Source organism: Moschus berezovskii, chromosome 11 (genome assembly GCF_049115385.1).
Source record: "Moschus berezovskii isolate FMDL1 chromosome 11, NW_MosBer_1.0, whole genome shotgun sequence".
Classification (NCBI taxonomy): domain Eukaryota; kingdom Metazoa; phylum Chordata; class Mammalia; order Artiodactyla; family Moschidae; genus Moschus; species Moschus berezovskii.
In genome coordinates this window covers 80,359,942-80,379,537 of record NC_142470.1, presented here as the reverse complement: position 1 = coordinate 80,379,537, position 19,596 = coordinate 80,359,942, and the positions used below count along the sequence as shown (strand labels likewise).

The following is a 19,596-nucleotide window of genomic DNA, read 5'->3' as shown; positions in this document are numbered from 1 at the left end:
GAAAGATAAGAAAGCCTTCCTCTGTGATCAATGCACAGAAATAGAGGAAAACAATAGAATGGGAAAGACTAGAGATTTCTTCAAAAAAATGAGAGATACCAAGGGAACATTTCACGCAAAGATAGGTACAATAAAGGACAGAAATGGTATGGACCTAACAGAAGCAGAAGATATTAAGAAGAGATGGCAACAATACATAGAAAAACTATACAAAAAAGATCTTTATGACCCAGATAACCACAATAGTGTGATCATGTCCCCAGAGCCAGACATCCTGGAGTGTGAAGTCAAGTGGGCCTTAGGAAGCATCACTATGAACAAAGCTAGTGGAAGTGATGGAATCCCAGTTGAGCTATTTCAAATCCTGAAAGATGATGCTGTGAAAGTGCTGCACCCAGTATGCCAGCAAATTTGGAAAACTCAGCAGTGGCCATAGGACTGGAAAAGGTCAGTCTTCATTCCAATCCCAAAGAAAGGCAATGCCAAAGAATGCTCAAACTACCACACAATTGCACACATCTCACACGCTAGTAAAGTGATGCTCAGAATTCTCCAAGCCAGGCTTGAATAGTACGTGAACTGAGAACTTCCAGATGTTCAAGCTGGATTTAGAAAAGGCAGAGGAGCCAGAGATCAAATTGCCAACATCCGCTGGATCATGGAAAAAGCAAGAGAGGTCCAGAAAACCATCTACTTCTGCTTTATTGACTAAGCCAAAGCCTTTGACTGTGTGGATCACAACAAACTGCAGAAAATTCTTCAAGAGATGGGAATACCGGACCATCTTACCTGCCTCCTGAGAAATCTGTATACTCAAACTGAGTTAGTACAAGTTATCTTTAAATTGAAATTTTTAAACTTTGAAGAAGAAAAAAAAGAACAATGAAGCAAGCTCAACCACCAGATTTGGTAGTAGTAATAGCAACAAAATTGAGAGAAAATTTTGACTCCAATCAGCAATCTTTGACTTTATTTGAACCACATTTTACATATTAAAAAAAAACTTAATTTTTAAAATGGTTTTACAAATATGGAAAACAATAAAAATGACAGACCTATTGTGGTAATAATGTTCTTAAACATCTTCAAAATTAAAGGCCAAATTAAAACATCCTTATCAGAATAGCTAAAATGAAAAAGATGAAAAATACCAAGCATTGATAGCATGTGAAGCAACCAGAATGCTGAAAATGTCATCATGATAGATGCATGTTAGGTCAGATATGCAAGCAAGGCAGTTGTATGGGGGATTTATTTTGTATGGTTTAAATACAATTTCTCACATAAAGCTGAAATCAGATATTTGCATACAATGTAAAAATGTATTATTGTTCAACATAAATTAAACTAGATAAACTAGAAGGAATAAAAACCAAAAATTCTTAGAAACAAAAAAATTGCCAAAACTGACTGAAGAAGAAATAAGAAAAATGAACAGATCTATCAGAAATCTCCCCAAAAAGAAAAATCTAGGACTGGACACCTTCATTAATGAATTCTACCAAATATTTAAAGAATTAACAGTAATCCTTTTTAAGCTCTTTCAGAAAAATATATGAGGAAGGAACATGTCTTAACTCATTCTATGAGGTTAGCATTACTCTGATATCAAAGATACCACCAGATAAGAAAGCTATAGACTGGTATTCCTTATGAATATAGGTGCAAAAGTCCTCAACAAGACACTAGCAAACTGAATCCTACAACACATTAAAAGGATCTAACATCATGAGGTACAATCATGCACTCAGTGGATATAAACTCAAGAAATACATTTTTTTTTTCAGTTGAAAAACAATTTCCCTCGCCTTTTTAAAACTTAACTGTGAAATAACTTCAAATTTAGGAAAAAAAACCAAAACAAAACCCTGCAGGAGTAGTATAAAGGATCTCCTCGTAGCCATTTTTCAAACAAAGACTTCAGTGTGCATTTCCAAATAATGACACTGTATTATATAACATTGTATTAATATGATAAATAAAATAGGTAAGTTATCAGCTATGTAATATTATCTAATGGGCTTCCCTGGTGGCTCAGGAGTAAAGAATCCGCCTGCAACGCAAGAGACTTGGATTCTATCCCTGGGTCGTGAAGATCCCCTGGAGAAGAAAATGGCAACCCAGTACAGTATTCTTGCCTGGAAAATCCCCTGGACAGAGGAGCCTGGCAGGCCACAGTCTACGGGGTCACAAAGAGTTGGACGTGATTTAGTGACTAAACAACAACAATACTATCTAATGCATAGGCCAACCTCAAATTTCATCAAATGTCCCAATTCTATTAAATAGCATTTTCTTCCCAATCAGAATTGAATCCAGGGCCACACACTGCATTTGAGTTGTCTTATAATTTTATACTCTGTGTTAGGCAGCTTCCAAGATGGTTTCCAGTGATCGCCAACTCCTGGTATTCATGCGCTTGTGTATCCTATCTCTTTGAGTGTAGAATTCACTGATGATTCTTGTCTGTATCAGTGGACATGTTCATTCAGTCGTGTCCGACTCTTTGCAACCCCATGGACTGCATCCTACCAGGCTCCTCTGTCTATGGGATTTTCCAGGCAAAAGTACTGGAGTGGGTTGCCATTTCCCTCTCCAGGGGATCTCCCCAACCCAGGAATTGAACCCATGTCTCCTGCACTGCAGGCAGACTCTACCATCTGAGTCAGGGAAGCCCAAGATTATTTTACCACTCCCAATTACCTCTTTCTGTGAAAAAGTATTTATCTTGACTCAATCAAAATTTAAAAGAATAGACTCAATAGTATACCATATAGGTTCACCATCTTCACGTGTTCTGGACTGGAACAAATTAATGAACAACTTACATTACCCATGAAATTTTTCTGAATGTTTCTATTTGAGGGTTAAAAGCCCTTGTATTTAAATATAAATAAAAAACAGTGTTTAATTTTATCATAAGTAGTAAGGGTAAGTATTATACTGAGGAGCTATTATTTTGAATTATGTTTTACTGTATAGAGTGACATATACATATATGCAAACATGTGTGATGAGTATCTTGATCATGGTATAAAATATATTTCCTACTGTGTATCATGATTAAAAGGTATAAAAAATAATGGGCTAAGCCAATATCACCGGTCTCATTCCACTTATCCAGTCACAGGAAATAAAATGTGAGGGTATATCTTCTGAGGCTTTCAGAAAGAGACATCACTCTCAAATATAGACCCATGTCTTTTCTTCTTTTCATTCAACTCTGCCTCCTGCAGCTGGAGTAAGCATTATCTTATGTCACCAGGACCAGCTTGAGGATCAAGCTGACTCCCTGAGTATGGCAGGTAACACACATGCAAAGACTCTGGATCTTCCTGAAATCCTGTACTAACCAGTTCTGGATTCCCTGCCCACTCTGCCCCTGTCCCAACACACACAATGACCTTCGAGCAATGACATATCCTTATTGTTTAATAAAAGAATAATAAATTTCCTTATTGTTCAAGCCACTTGGAGTTGGGATCTCTGATATTTTTCTAGTTGAAGCAGTCATTTTATTTAGGGGCTTGAAGTCTAGTGGCAAGACTAAACCAACAAAATCAACTAACAATAACCATACTACCAAAGTCCTTGAGATTTTACTGTCAGGCACTGTTACAAGGCTTTTATAATATTATCTATTTAATCCTCACAACAATTGTAAGAAGTTTGTGCATGATTTCATGCATCTTATTATAAAGATTTTATTCTAAGGAAAGATTTTATTCTAAAGAATTTATTCTAAGGAAATAGCAAGACTATGGTTCAAAGGTATGTACATATGTGTGTGTACAACCTAAAAATTCACCCAGAAGGTACTGATACAAATAAATGATGAAATAACCATAACACGAGTTATTGTGAAGTCATTACAAAGCACAAGGCAGAACAGCTATTTTTTTAAAAAAGCGCTTTAAAAATTTTTTTTAAAAGCTAATGCCCTTTAAAAAAAAAAAAAGGGTATGTCCAAGATAACAACATACTAGGTTGAAATACTTTTTAAATCCCTCTAGCAGTTAGACTCATGTAATAAAAATTTTTGCTGTCATCTATAATCCTGGATTTTGCCTACATTCTTCCCCAACTATTTGCTTACAAAAGTACTTAAAGAGTTAATCAGTTCAGTTCAGTCGCTCAGTCGTGTCCGACTCTCGGCGACCCCATGAATCACAGCACGCCAGGCCTCCCTGTCCATCACCAACTCCCGAAGTTCACTCAAACTCATGTCCACAGAGTCGGTGATGCCATCCAGCCATCTCATTCTCCGTCGTCCCCTTCTCCTCCCGCCCCCAACCTTTCCCAGCATCAGAGTCTTTTCCAGTGAGTCAACTCGTCGCATGAGGTGGCCAAAGTATTGCAGTTTCAGCTTTAGCATCAGTCCCTCCAATGAACATCCAGGATTGATCTCCTCTAGAATGGACTGGTTGGATCTCCTTGCAGTATAAGGGACTCTCAAGAGTCTTCTCCAACACCACAGTTCAAAAGCATCGATTCTTCGGCGGTCAGCCTTCTTCACAGTCCAACTCTCACATCCATACATGACCACGGGAAAAACCATTGCCTTGACTAGACGGACCTTGGTTGGCAAAGTAATGTCTCTGCTTTTTAATATGAGTTAATAGTATTTTCTAAAAGTAAAAATCATATATGATTAGGGGAGGGAATACTGAACAGAGTTCCACATTGTCCTCATAATAATGTCTTTGACATTAAATCAGAGGCACTGATGTCAGTCATTCTAAAAACATTTTCTAAGCAACTATTATGTACCAAACACTGTGTTAGCTGTGCTTGGTATTGAAAGTACAGTAAAAAACATATGAATTTCATGTCTTCAAGAAGCTCAGTTTACATCTGCTGAAAGCTGGGCTGTGACATACCACTCTACTGGTAGTCATGAGTATTAGAGGCAAGAGGATCCCAGGACTGATGGTGCTAATTGTCAAGGACTTGATGCCAGGAAAGAAGAATTGTTCTATTTTTTTTTTTTAAGTTACCTTATTCTGAATTCTGGGGCAAGTTATTTGAATTTTATAAACAGACTGTTTCAAATTCAAGGAAATATTGTGTGGGCCATTAGATTTTTACCTAAAATTTACAGGATTTTTTAAAAAGGAATATAAGCAGTCATTTATACTCGTCAGCATTTTTTGAGGTCAGAATCCACATTGTTATTATTGCTCTACCACAAACTTCTAAAGAATTGTTGATCTAAACTGCTCTTTTTTTATTTTTAATTTGGTCCTAAGCACTAAAATTATCTCACAATTATTTAAAAAAATCCTCCCAGATGGAACACTGTCTGTAGACTACAGCAACAAATTTTCACTTTGCATATTCCATATAAACTTTAGGTTTATTCCCCAGTGGTTTTCTGATGCAACATTCTTGAGTATTTTCTTTAGCAATTATCATTCACTCATGTCCCTTCCTGTTTCTTATTATTGCCAAAATGCAAAATGCGCTTAGAAACTAAAAATGTAAAAAGATTTACAGGAAAAGTCTAGCCAATTTCTAATAAGGCAAGTTCATTTCCTCATCTTACATCTACTTTTCTTTGATTGACATGTGACAGTTAAAAGTCATCCAGAAATGTGTGGGTTGAATGACCCATATAAGACAGAACTGACAGAAGAATGGAAAACATTTGAGAAAACAGAAAATGTGTATTTAACAGTAGTTCCTCCTCCAATTCTTCAAATCTGGTACATAAGAGGTCTTTATATACTTCCTTTAAAGACTAAGGCAATGTTCAGCACCATAGAAATACTATATGTAACACTGTTTTACTAAAAGTAAAAATCAGATACATTTAGAGGAAGGAATGCTGAACAAAGTTTCATATTTTCCTCATAGTATCTTTTTAAAAACCTATGCGTTCTCTACTGGATCATACATATTTACATGTAACAGACAAATACTCTTGAAAGTCTTGAAAAAGACTTTAAAAATATTTCTTCATAAGCAGATTCTTTTGAAAACGGATACTAACACTAGCAGAACATCTTTGTTTTTTTAAATGAATAAACCATAGGTACAATGAACAATTCACTGTGCCTATGTGGCTCTGGGATTAAGATGGCAAAAGGCATTTCAGCACTGGAGGTAGTTTTCTAAAAGATCTGGAAACAGATTAAAGTACAGCCAGAGGTTGTAGTGGGAAAAAACAGCTAGTTGGACATTCTCTTTGTAAATCTTCCTCCTCTGATAAAGCATATGAAGCGTATGCTGGAGACTCCCTTACTGCTAACACAGTATTTAGGCACCCAATTTGCATTAACTTATACCACTCAATTTAAATCAGTTTATTTGAGTTAACTTGACAGAAAGATTGCTAGGACAATGGCTGTCTTCTCTGTTCCGCAAAAGTCAAATGGAAACTAATTTTTAAACAAATCAACCTTCCACTCTGACTGTAGAGCTAGAGTAGATTCACTCCTAAGGCTTGGATCTTCTGGGTCTCAAAGGAGTCACCACACTTGTTCAGTGAGGTCTCCCTACTTCTGGAAAACCAGAATATCTGTTTCCAGGACACTGCATAATCTCTGAAATCTCCATTCAGCAAAAAACTCCAGTACTTTTTATATGCTGGCCTTAAGGAGTCTTGGCCTAAATATGTGCACCTTAGTATCTGGTCAAAGACATTTTTGAGAAAAACAAACAAGACTTCTACTTTTAGCTGTAACAGAGTAACTGGTACCAGAGTACTTTTCCCACCATGAACAACTATAAAACCAGTTAAATACTTGGCTACATATACCCAGGGCACCAGGGCAAGACTCTACAAACCAGGCAAAAAAAGCAGCTGGCTGGGAGTTTGATGCTATACAGAGATTCCTGTGACTGCAGATCAGGGAGGAAGTCCTGCCTGTCACAGTAGGAAGACCTCACTGATCACCCAGGTATTTTGCTGATACCTCCGAAAGGCCAGGTCTTAGAAATGGAGCTAGTCTAGTTCTAGAGTAAAGGTTACTCTACATCCATTTTAACAAACTTTATAATAATCCTTTTTAGACTCATTCACTCTACCAAACATTTAAGGAAGAAATCACACCAGTTCTCTACAATCTCTCCCAGAAGATAAAAATAGTTTTATTCATAATTGCCAAAACTTAGAAGCAACCAAGATGTTCTTCAGCAGGTGGATGAAGATATAATCTTGGTACAATCAGACAATGAAATATTACTCAATACTGAAAATAAATGTGCTATTAAGTCATAGAAAGACAGGGAGGAAACTTAAATACATATTATTACATGAAAAGAAGTCAATTTAAAAGGGCTGCATACTGTTTGATTCCAACTCTATCACATTCTGGAAAAATCAAAACTATAGAGACAATAAAAAGAAAGTGGATGCCTGGGGTCAGAGAGGAGGGAGGAAGCAATCAGCATAGTTCAGAGTATCTTTAGGGTAGTAAAACTATTCTGTATGATACTACAATGGTGGATACATGTCATTATGCGTGCGTGCTCAGTTGCCTAGTTGTGAATGACTCTTTGCAACCCCAAAGACTGTAGCCCACCAGGCCCCTCTGTCCATGGAATTTCCTAGGAAAGAATACTGGAGTAGGTTGTTATTTCCTCCTCCAGGGGATCTTTCTGACCCAGGGATCGAACCCACATCTCCGGTGTCTCCTGCATTGGCAGGCACATTTCTTTACCACTGTGCCACCTGGGAAGCCCACATGTCATTATACATTTGTCAAAATCCATAGAATGTACAACATATTTAGAATAATAGGGCTTAATATAAACTAGAGGGTTCCCTGATAGCTCACTTGGTAAAGAATCTGCCTGTAATGCAGAAAGCCCCAGTTTGATTCCTGGGTCGGGAAGATCCGCTGGAGAAGGTGATAGGGTACCCTCTCTAATATTCTTGGGCTTCCCTTGTGGCTCAGCTGATAAAGAATCCGCTTACAATACAGGAGACCTGGGTTCAATCCCTGGGTTGTGAAGATCCCCTGGAGTAGGGAAAGGCTACCCACTCTAGTATTCTGGACTGGAGAATTTCATGGACTGTATAGTCCATGGGGTCAAAAAGAGTCAGACAAAACTGAGCGACTTTCACTTTCACTTTACTATAAACTATGAACTTTGGGTAAAATGATGTGTCAGTATATTCACTGAATGTAACATGAATGACTCTGGTATGGAATGTTGATAGTGGAGCCAATGGAGGGGGCACTTGTGCACACATGGGAGCAAGGGGTAATGGAAACTGTCTTTCCACTCAATTCTGTTAAAAAGACATAATAACCTTTAACTGTCTTTCCACTAAATTCTGTTAAAAAGACATAATAACCTTTATAAGATTCAATCTGATCTGATAATAAATTTACTGATAGCTAGAATAAAATTCTAGACTAGAGATCTCTTCAAGAAAATTAGAGATACCAAGGGAACATTTCATGCAAAGATGAGCACAATAAAGGACAGAAATGGTATGGACCTAACGGAAGCAGAGGATATTAAGAAGAGGTGGCAAAAACACACAGAAGAACTATACAAAAAATTCACGACCCAGATAACCATGATGGTGTGATCACTCACCTAGAGCCAGACATCCTGGAATGCGAAGTTAAGTGGGTCTCAGGAAGCATCACTATGAACAAAGCTAGTAGAGGTGATGGAATTCCAGTTGAGCTATTTCAAATCCTAAAAGATGATGCTGTGAAAGTGCTGCACTCAATATGAAAGCAAATTTGGAAAACTCAGCAGTGGCCACAGGACTGAAAATGTCAGTTTCCATTCCAATTCCAAAGAAAGGCAATGCCAAAGAATGTTCAAATTACCTCACGATTGCACTCATCTCACACGCTAGCAAAGTAATGCTCAAAATTCTCCAAGCCAGACTTCAATAGTATGTGAATCATGAACTTCCAGATGTTCAAGCTGGATTTAGAAAAGGCAGAAGAACCAGAGATCAAACTGCCAACATCTACTGGATCATCAAATAAGTAAGAGAGTTCCAGAAAAACATCTACTTCTGCTTTATTAACTATGCCAAATCCTTTGACTGTGTGGATCACAACAAACTGTGGAAAATTCTTCAAGAGATGGGAATACCAGACCACCTGACCTGCCCCTTGAGAAATCTGTATGCAGGTTAGGAAGCAACAGTTGGAACTGGACATGGAACAACAGACTGGTTCCAAATGGGAAAAGGAGTACGTCAAGGCTGTATATTGTCACCCTGCTTATTTAACTTATATGCAGAGTACATCATGAGTAACTCTGGGCTGGAAGAAGCACAAGCTGGAATCAAGATTGCCGGGAGAAATATCAATAACCTCATATATGCAGATGACACCACCCTTATGGCAGAAAGTGAAGAAGACTCAAAGAGCCTCTTGATGAAAGTGAAAGAGGAGAGTGAAAAAGTTGGCTTAAAGCTCAACATTCAGAAAACTAAGATCATGTTCTCTGTTCCCATCACTTCATGGCAAAGAGATGAGGAAACAGTAGAAACTGCCTGACTATTTTTCTGAGCTCCAAAATCACTGCAGATGGTGACTGCAGCCATGAAATTAAAAGACGCTTACTCCTTGGAAGGAAAGTTATGACCAACCTAGAAAGCATATTAAAAAGCAGAGACATTACTTTGCCAACAAAAGTCTGTCTAGTCAAGGCTATGGTTTTTCCAGCAGTCATGTATGGATGTGAAAGTTGGACTATAAAGAAAACTGAGTGCCGAAGAATTGATGCTTTTGAACTGTGGTGTTGGAGAAGACTCTTGAGAGTCCCTTGGACAGCAAGGAGATCCAATCAGTCCATCCTAAAGGAAATCAGTCCTGAATATTCACTGGAAGGACTGATTTGCTGAAGCTGAAACTCCCAATACTTTGGCCACCTGATGTGAAGAATTGACTCATTTGAAAAGACCCTGATGTTGGGAAAGATTGAAGGTGGGAAAAGAAGGAGATGACAGAGGATGAGATGGTTGGATGGCATCACCAACTCAATGGACATGAGTTTGAATAAACTCCAGGAGTTGGTGATGGACAGGGCGGCCTGGCATGCTGCAGTTTATGGGGTCGCAAAGAGTCGGATACGACTGAGTGACTGAACAGAACTGAGAATAAAATTCAATACTCTTTAAAAGGAGACAACAAAATCTGTAGCCAAAAACATAATATCCACGATGTCCACCATACAATAAAAATTAACTGGACACAGAAGCACACAAATATGACCCATATCAGAGTGAAAGTGCAGGACAGTCAGTCAATATAAACCAATTCAGAATAACCCAGATGTTGACAATAGCAGACAAGAACTTTAAAGCAGCTAAAAATTAAAGGAAAATATGATCATAAATGGATTGATGGGAAACAGCAGCAGAGAAATGGAAACTGTAACAAATAACTAAACAGAAATTCCAGATCTGACAATACAGTACCTGAGATGAAAAATTTACTGGAAAGGTTTAACAGCAGCTTAGAGATGAGTAGAAGAGTCAGTGGATATGAAAGTGTATTAGTTGATCAGTCGTGTCTGACTCTTTGCGACCCCATGGACTGTAGCTCACCAGGCTCCCCTGTCCATGTAATTCTCCAGGCAAGAATATTGGAGTGGGGTGTCATTCCCCTCTCCAGGGGACCTTCCCATCCCAGGGATCGAACCCAGGTCTCCTACAATGTAGGCAGATTCTTCACCAACTGAGCCACCAGGCAATCAACCAACAGAAATTATCCTTTCTGAAGAACAGAAATAAAACAGAGAGGGAGGAAAAAGCAGAGCCTTAGTGACCTGTGAGATAATATCAGAATATCTAAATATGTGTATACAAAGAAAAAGAGTAAATAGGGATGATAAATATTTGAAAAAGTAGTGGCTAAAATTTCCTCAATATTTTCAAAATCATAATGTATACATCAAAGAAGCTTAGTGAACTCACTACCAACAGACCTAGACTACAAAAAGTGTTAAAAGAAATTCTTCAGGCTAGAAAACACACATACATATGAGGATATGTGTATCCTAATTTACTTAAAGACATACGACCATTTAAAGCAAAAATTATCTGTACTTTGGGATTTATATATATGAAAACAATCACACAAATAACAGTAGAAAGCTGGTATAATATTAACTCTAAATAGACTGTGAAAAGGTAAGAATATAAAATGCAATCCCTAGAGTAACCATTGGCAATGGCAAGCCACTCCAGTACTATTGCCTAGAAAATCCCATGGATGGAGGAGCCTGGTAGGCTGCAGTCCGTAGGGTCGCTAAGGGTCGGACACGACTGAGCGACTTCACTTTCACTTTTCACTTTCCACTTTCACACATTGGAGAAGGAAATGGCAACCCACTCCAGTATTCTTGCCTGGAGAATCCCAGGGACGGGGGAGCCTGGTGGGCTTCCGTCTGTGGGGTCACACAGAGTCGGACACGACTGAAGTGACTTAGCAGCAGCAGTAGCAGCAGAGTAACCATTTGGAGAAGGCAATGGCAAGCCACTCCAGTACTCTTGCCTAGAATATCCCATGGATGGAGGAGCCTGGTAGGCTGCAGTCCATGGGGTCGCTAGGGGTCGGACACAACTGAGCGACTTCACTTTCACTTTTCACTTTTACACATTGGAGAAGGAAATGGCAACCCACTCCAGTGTTCTTGCCTGGAGAGTCCCAGGGACGGGGGAGCCTGGTGGGCTTCCGTCTATGGGATCACACAGAGCCGGACACGACTGAAGTGGCTTAGCAGCAGCAGCAGAGTAACCATTAAGTAAAAAATGCAAGAAAGTCCAGGTGAAAAGTCCATAAAAGAATTAAAATGGAAAATTAAAAATTACTTGATTTTCTGCCAAGTAAGGCACCTTGCTTATTTAACTTATATGCAGAGTACATCATGAGGAACGCTGGGCTGGAAGAAGCACAGGCTGGAATCAAGATTGCTGGGAGAAATATCAATAATCTCAGATATGCAGATGACACTACCCTTATGGCAGAAAGTGAAGAGGAACTCAAAAGCCTCTTGATGAAAGTGAAAGAGGAGAGTGAAAAGGTTGGCTTGAAGCTCAACATTCAGAAAACGAAGATCATGGCATCTGGTCCCATCACTTCATGGGAAATAGATGGAAAAACAGTGGAAACGGTGTCAGACTTTATTTTTTTGGGCTCCAAAATCACTGCAGATGCTGATTGCAGCCATGAAATTAAAAGACGCTTACTCCTTGGAAGGAAAGTTATGATCAACCTTGATAATATATTAAAAAGCAGAGACATTACTTTGCCAACAAAGGTCCATCTAGTCAAGGCTATGGTTTTTCCCGTGGTCATGTATGGATGTGAGAGTTGGACTGTGAAGAAAGCTGATCGCCGAAGAATTGATGCTTTTGAACTGCGGTGTTGGGAGAAGACTCTTGAGAGTCCCTTGGACTGCAAGGAGATCCAACCAGTCCATTCTAAGGGAGATCGATCCTGGGTGTTCATTGGAAGGACTGATGCTAAAGCTGAAACTGCAATACTTTGGCCACCTCATGCGACGAGTTGACTCACTGGAAAAGACTCTGATGCTGGGAAGGGTTGGGGGCGGGAGGAGAAGGGGACGACAGAGAATGCGATGGCTGGATGGCATCACCGACTCTGTGGACATGAGTTTGAGTGAACTCCGGGAGTTGGTGATGGACAGGGAGGCCTGGCGTGCTGTGATTCATGGGGTCACGGAGAGTCGGACACGACTGAGCGACTGAACTGAACTGAACTGAACTGAAGGCAGACAAGAAAAAAACAGGATAGAAAAACAGATGGGGCAAATAAGAGAAACAGCAAAATTGTAGACCTTAATTCAACTCTATTAATATTTACATTAAATGTTAATAAGGTAAATGCTTCAATTAAAAGGCAAAGATTGTCAATCAAGATATAGCTATATATTGTCCCAAAGAGACAGAGTAAATATAAACAAATAGGTTGGAATTAAAAGAACGGGAAAAAAATATCATGGAAACACTAAGACTACAAAGACTAAAGTAGCTATATTAATAGCAGACAAAAAAAGATTTCAATGAAAGGAGAATTAACAGAGAAAATATGTATTACCTAACTACAAAGCTTCAAGACATTTGCAGCAATTGAATTACTAAACATTTATCTAAGGCAAACTTTTACAATATGTCTCCCCTCAAACCTTGTACACGAATGTCTATAGCATTTTTATTCACCAATCGTCAAAAACCAGAAACAGTCTAGGTGTCCATCAATAGAAGAAAGAATTTTTAAAATATGTAATTTCATATAATGGAATACCATTCTGCAACAAAAAAAGAACAAACTGCTGATACATACAAAAACATTGATAAACTGAAAGAACTTGGATGCAATGAAATATGAATTTATAATGTCATTTACGTAAAATTTGAGAACAGACAAAACTAATGTGTGGTGGAAAAAAACAGGAACAGCGCTCTGTGTGTGGGAAGGGGCAGGAGTGAACTTCTGGAATGACAGAAACATTCTAAATCTTCACAGATATGAGTTATGCATTTGTCAAAACTCATTGCAGTGTATCACTCTGCCCTTTTCTATATGTAAATGATACCTTAAAAAAAAACTATAAACAAAAACCCCATCTAAGTTTCTGAAAATGATTATCAATCATTTTAGGAGGGATCACTGATGCCCTTCATTACATACCTCTCTCAGGATTTACAGCTCTAGGGCAGCTATCCAGGGTTTTTGGTTTTTGGAATCTGATAATAGATATCCTCCCCAGATGGTTCACCTTTTAAACCCAAAAGGTAAGTCTTTTCTATATACAGTAATTTTCAAAGTCAGAATCATTCTCAGCATCACTTTGGTAGATCACATGGAAACTTAATGGAAAAAAGCACGCAGTTAAATGGCACAAGTGTGCTAGTTTGCTTCTTGTTTGGTTCTCCTTCCATAATAATCAACATAAGATACTGATCCTGCCTTAAGTTTCCCATGATGATTAAAATTTAAACAAAATGTATACTTCTTTATGAATGATGAAGCTAAAAAACAAGTCTTTTCATAATCATAACTGTCCAGTGTTTAAATTTTAATCTAGCCAGGCTTTCATTCTGTCTTTAAGTAGGTGCTCCTCTGTCCCCTAGTGGATACAGGTCGACACGGTGTAAGAAAGCCAAGTAATACTGGCTAAGTAAAGGTCCATAAATCCTAAATGTCTGCTGTGCCCACAGACTTTTCCAAACCAGTGCCTCACACCATCTAATTTGCTATAAACAAAGGAAAACATTAACACATCTAACTTAGGCCACACCTATCTGTTCCATGTGTGGTCACGTCTAGGGCCTGGGCTAGCACATAATCTTGGCTTATGACATATGCACGGACAAATGCATACCAATTAGCTAGACATTTTGACCTAACATAATACAAAGGACTCAACATTTCCACTATAAATCTCTATCTTTAGAAATTTATAGCTTAGTCATAAATGTGAACTTTAGAAAAATTTAGGGTGCACAGATTAGCCACAAGAGGGAAATTTCCCTTCTAATAAATTAAAATACAGTGTGTAGAAAGTCTGATCTGAAACTATTGTGTATGTGGTGCATATACGAGAGAGGGCGAGAAATCCTTGTGCGCAGAACTTTTGACAGCCTAGTGTTTAAACTAGGGGTGAGGTAAAGGGGTTAGGGTTAAAAGCAGGTACTACTGCAAAGTAATAAAAAAGGGTTTTTCCTCCCCAAATGGTAGAAACTAGGTTCCTTATGGATATTTCCAGTTCAGTTCAGTTCAGTTCAGTCACTCAGTCGTGTCCGACTCTCCGCGACCCCATGAATCACAGCACGCCAGGCCTCCCTGTCCATCACCAACTCCCGGAGTTCACTCAAACTCATGTCCATCAAGTTGGTGATGCCATCCAGCCATCTCATTCTCTGTCGTCCCCTTCTCCTCCCGCCCCCAATCCTTCCCAGCATCAGAGTCTTTTCCAGTGAGTCAACTCTTTGCATGAGGTGGCCAAAGTAGTAAGTTCTAAAGATCTGTTTTCTTTCCCCAAATACACACACATATACTTATACGCGGCCACACACGCAGCTAGACACAAATTGGCTTCCAGTCCATTAATATTCAGTTCAGTCGCTCAGTCGTGTTCGACTCTTTGCGACCCCATGAATCACAGCACGTACTACAGACAGTAAATTTTCCCCAGTTACACCTGAGGCTGACACCACAAGCACAGGATCCACATTAATGGGTTTCCATAAGGGCTGAATATTAATATGTAAGGCAAAGTTCCCCTTTGTGTGCAAGTCTGCTGCCGTTACATGACTATGACAGCAGCAGGCTAAAGAGGTCAATGGAAGGTGAGATGATTACTCCATACCTCGCCTCCTGCACTGGTGGGAGTAAAGACAGGGATCCAAAACACTGCCCCCCGAAACACTCTTACCTCCATTTCCAATTTTACTTTTATCCACAGTAATTATTATCATCTGCTTCACATAGGTTTGTTGTGTAAGTTAATATTTGTTTTGTTCACTGCTGCATCTTAGTACATAGTAGGTGCTCAACTGTATCGCTGTTTTAATGTGTATTTCCTTGAAAACTGGTTTAATTGAGGATCTCACTGTGTGTTTTCTATCCATTTAGACTTTTCTCTGCACTCCCCCTTACTATGTTTCTTAGCATGTCATAGATACTCAATAAATTAGAACTTGATAGGATAAAGGAAGGAATTTCAGGAACAAATCTGTAGCAGTTTTGTTTTTGGATTCTTCTTATTGAAGTTGGAAGTTTGGTTTAAGGGAAAGAGTTGCCTTAAAATAAAAGGAAGTATTAGTGACATGGAATTGGTTGAGGGCATTATAGTAGTACAATTTAAATTCATATTATAGAATTTAAGGAATCAATTAACAGTAAGCTCAGAAGGTGATATTTAAAAATGAAATCTAAGGTACCCTAACATAACATGTTAAGAATGACCATAGTCACAGGTTCTCTCACTTCAAGCCACCAAATACTCTGGCAAACAGTTTCTGGTAGGTTTCTAGGTTAATAAAGAGTCCTGTTAACTCAGACCTTACTCAGAGACTAGTTTCTAATTAGTCTTCTAATTAGAAAAGCTTAAATATTTTCCTGGAAATTGAGTTAAGCTTCTGTCATTTTGAGCTAAGTACAAGCATCCTTAAAAGAAGCCAAAGAACCTAGGAGATTTGGACCCAGAATGCAAAGAAACGCTCAGGAAGAAAGTCTTGACTTGCCAACTCCCAAGTCAAGACTTGTGAGACTCATTCATGGGACTCCATTTACCACAGACAATCTCATGGAGAACATGATTAGAAAATGATTAGGCACCTCTAGCATAACGGAGAAGGCAATGGCAAGCCACTCCAGTACTCTTGCCTAGAAAATCCCATGGACGGGGGAGCCTGGTGGGTTGCAGTCCATGGGGTCGCTACTAGTCTGACGTGGCTGAGCGACTTCACTTTCACACATTGGAGAAGGAAATGGCAACCCACTCCAGTGTTCTTGCCTGGAGAATCCCAGGGATGGGGGAGCCTGGTGGGCTTCCGTCTATGGGATCATACAGAGTCAGACACGACTGAAGTGACTTAGCAGCAGCAGCAGCAGCAGCAGCATAAAGGTCAAAAAGCAAACCTAGGTATGTACCTTGATACAATTAAATGTTATTTTTAGACATAATCTTTTCTTTAAGGCTCAATATAGTATAATGACTCATTTTCCCCAAATATCTCTATGAGTCATGCAGAATTGTGCAAAATCAAAAATATTTGACACATAGAGCAACTACACTGTTCATGGACAAGGATTAGGTTACAGAGTTCAAGAAAATACAAATTAGAGAATCTGTAAGAGAGATACAGATGTTCCTGACTCCTCTTTACCAAGTAAAGAATTCTAGGGCATAAGAATTAAACACTGGTCCTTACAGGATCAACTATGCAAGCAAGACCCAAGTGCAAATAATTCATCTTATTCATTCCTCAAACCACCAAGGGGAATATTCTGTTAGAGTAAATCTCAGTTTAGGACTGACAGTTTATTTTAAATAAATTTGGGTTTTAGAGTGCATTAGCAACTCATTTCCATTTCAGTATGAAAGGATTTTTTTCTGATATTGAGAGGAAATGGGAGGAAAAGGTGGTCTAGCTGCCTTCTTTATGTGCCTCTCTCTTATAATATTCTAAAAAACTTCTTTCTTTCTCTTTGAGGCAGGAATGTCTTTCATTCATAAGAGTAGGTTTGTAATAAATATCTGCTGTTTTGAATGCAAAACTTCAGCATCAACCAAAGTCCTTCATTCCAATGGGAGGCAGTAGTAAGCTTCACTAGCTTTAATAGTCACTCTGACCTAGGTTACACATAAAGCCAGTTTGGCTCAGTCATGTAGCTCAGTTGCGTTCTACTCTTTGCGACCCCATGGACTTTAGCCTGCCAGGCTCCTCTATCCATGGGATTTCCCAGACAAGAATACTGGATCAGGTTGCCATTTTCTTCAGGGGATCTTCCTGACTCAGGAATTAAACCTGTGTCTCTTGTCTCTGGCATTGGCAGGCAGATTCTCTACCACTGAGCCACCTGGGAAGCCTCAAGAACACCAGCATTTTTATCATTAACCACTGTAGCAAACAGACCCTGAGGTGACACCCATGATAGTCAGCTCCTCGTGTTCCCTCCTTCTGTAATTCCCTCACCCTGAGTGTGAGCAAGACCTGCCACTTGCTTTTAAGCTGTGGAACACAGCAAAGGTGACAGGCACTCACTTCAGTGATTAGATGAGGGTGTAGAGGAAAGGCAATTTCCCTAATGTCTTGATGAAGTAAGCAGTCACGCTGAAGAAGGCCATGTGGCAAGGAACTGTGAGTGACCTCCAGAATCTGACAGTGGGCTACAGCCAGCAGCTGGTAAAAAGCTGAGGTTCTCAGTCACTCAGTCAGGAAATGAACTCTGCCAACAACCTGAATGAGCTTGGAAGTGTCCTGAAGAGACTCAAAGCAAGCAAATAAGAAATAAACTTTCTAATGCTTGTAAGAATTCACTCACTTATTCATTCATTCATTCAATAAATGTTACAAATATTTATTGAGTGTCTATTTTGTACCTGGCCTTATTCTAATTAATGAGAGTACAGCAGCAAACATACAGAATATATCATTAAATAAATGAATAAGAATGAGAACTTGTGATAAATGTTATAAAGGAAATAAACAGAGAAACATGATAGATCAAGGAGTTAAAGGTGGCTACTGGGGTGACTGACAACTGATTCTTTGAAAAAAATATATTAAAACTGACACTTGAGGAATGAGAAGGAGCCAGCCGTGGAAAGAGCTGGAGAGATTATTCTAGACTAGGAAAAAAAAAAAAGTGCAAAAGCCCCAAGGTGGGAACAAGCTACAGTGTTCATGAAACTAAAAGGAGGGCAGTGTGACCAGAGCTCAATGAGGGTGAAAAAGCAGTCAGAAATAAGGCTGGAGAAGTAGATAAGGATTGCACAGGTCCCATGGCAAGGAGTTCGAATTTTATTGTTTTATTTTATTCTTCGGCTGGTGCTGAAGGTGAAGTGCCAATACTTCGGCCACCTGATGCGAAGAGCTGACTTACATTTTAAAAAAAGCATGATATGGAAAATGGATTGAAGAAACACAGAAATGGAAATAGGGCGTCTTGATAAGAGACTTTTTTAGCAAATCAAGAGGGAGATGATGGTTGTCTAGAGTCAGGTGGTTGGAGTGAAAAGAGGTAGATGAAATTAACAAAACAAAAAAGGAAGAATCAAGGATTTTCATAAAAGTGATTTTCTTTTTTTAAAACAAAAACTCAGTTTATTTCATCATTTCTTGCATTTGAAGTACTCCTCGATGACATCCTTGGCTTGAGATTCTTTGCCATAGTCCTTAACCACCACACAACTGCAACCAACCACGTTACGGGTGGCCTGTCAATTTTACAGAGGCCTACCCATTCCCCTAGTTTCTTGTTGTCATCAACCTTAATCAGGTTGATTTGATGCTCAGCACAAAGGGCCTCCACCAACTTGACATACACAGACTCATCACAGTTGGATGCAAGCACACATAGATGGGCTTGGCACTTGTCTAAAGCTTTCGCAGTTTCGCGAATTCCACGTGCTAAGCCATCGTGGATGAGGGCGGTCTTCAGCACCTCTTGCAGAGCAGTATTAACGTCCATTACACCTCCAGCAGCGACGCCTTCCTCGGCTATGGCGGTGGGATACGGGTGGAGCCGAATCTTGAATGCACCCAAGCCTCCGCCTCCGCGCGGCTCCACAGCGGCAGGGAAAGAGCAAAAGTGATTTTCTAAGATGAGACTAGGATTTTGTTTTAAACTTAGGGGAGGCAAGGAGGTGAGTAGGAGGTCAAGAGTTCTTTTCTAGACAAGCTAAGTTTGAGAGGTCTGTTAGATTTCCAAATTGAGAGTTCAGGTTGGTTGGTAGATAAATGGAGTTTGGAGTTTGGGGGACAGATCTATGGTGGAGCATTCTAAGTATGAACCTCCTAGCACGCAAATGGGAGGAATAATAAACATTAATAACATTCATTATTATTTATATTTATTATATTAATATAATAATTTATAATAATAAATAATAAGTATTGAAAATCTTGGGAGGGAG

At 39.2% G+C, this 19,596-nt stretch overlaps 1 protein-coding gene and 1 pseudogene across 2 annotated transcripts in view; both read right to left on the bottom strand.

Moving 5' to 3' along the window:
- Window positions 1–19,596, bottom strand: part of SRBD1 (S1 RNA binding domain 1) — a 253,401-nt gene that overhangs the window by 34,542 nt on the left and 199,263 nt on the right. The gene's annotated exons all lie outside the window — the stretch shown is intronic.
- On the bottom strand, window positions 18,778–19,549 carry LOC148776218 (small ribosomal subunit protein eS12 pseudogene; annotated as a pseudogene).